Source organism: Gavialis gangeticus, unplaced genomic scaffold (genome assembly GCF_001723915.1).
Source record: "Gavialis gangeticus isolate Ggan-Ray unplaced genomic scaffold, GavGan_comp1, whole genome shotgun sequence".
Classification (NCBI taxonomy): domain Eukaryota; kingdom Metazoa; phylum Chordata; order Crocodylia; family Gavialidae; genus Gavialis; species Gavialis gangeticus.
In genome coordinates, this window is record NW_017729022.1 from 41951087 (window position 1) to 41952063 (window position 977).

Sequence of the window (977 nt, forward strand, 5' to 3'; positions counted from 1 at the left end):
AAAGGAGCTTTACCTATTTTATTTCTCTCTCCAAATTTTCTAAAGATAAGAAGAACCTCCAGGCTAGAAGATGAGAGCCATTTATACCAACTGATCTGGCATCATCTTTTAAGTCTTTATGCTTTCTAATGAGCAAATGATAGTTTTATCTCAGCTGTTCTACAACTTAATGAATGAGCCATTACCCTGAAGTGACAGCATTTTAAAGCATCTTTTTCACATAAGGAATATAATTAGGTTACCATTCTGCAAATTATCATTGTCATGGCACAGCTAACTAGTATATGCAACCCCTAACCAAGTACATGGTAGCCAAAATGTGCTGTAGCCTTTACTGTATATCAAGATACAGTATGTAATAAGATGACTTGCTACTACCTCTTTTACTTTATCAGAAGATCCTAGTTATCTGCTGCTTACAACGTTACAAGGTTCTGTCATATGCAGAAGGGCTTTGTTCAGATCTCATTCAAGCTGACTTCTGATTTCGGCTGGAGCTCAGTCAACCCCAAAATCTTTACAAATGGTTTGTGGCTGTAGAGACACAACTCTAGAATGCCTGATATAAAGAATGAAAAGCAAAGGTGGCTACAGATGATGGCATATTTGTAATATAACAAATATAACATATTTTCTCTTTGCAGATATTACCCTGTTCTTTGTAACAGAAAGATGTATTTCATGTTAATTCCTGCATGTATAATGCTTCATTGAAGTAAAAACACAATATAAACTCTACAAGAACAAATGCTGGAGAAGATTTTTCCTCTGAATCAACCAAAGAAAATACTCTCTCCATTCAGAGGGTAATGAGAATGGTTCCAACCTATAATTTTCTAAGAAGCCAATTCTGTCTTTTGAAAACAGAACAAGAGACCTTAGAAGGAGGGAAGATGATGTAAGCCAACATGGACACTATTTCCTAAATGTGGCACTGAAAATCCCCTTCCTGCCCCCAGAGCTGGGTTAGGAAACCT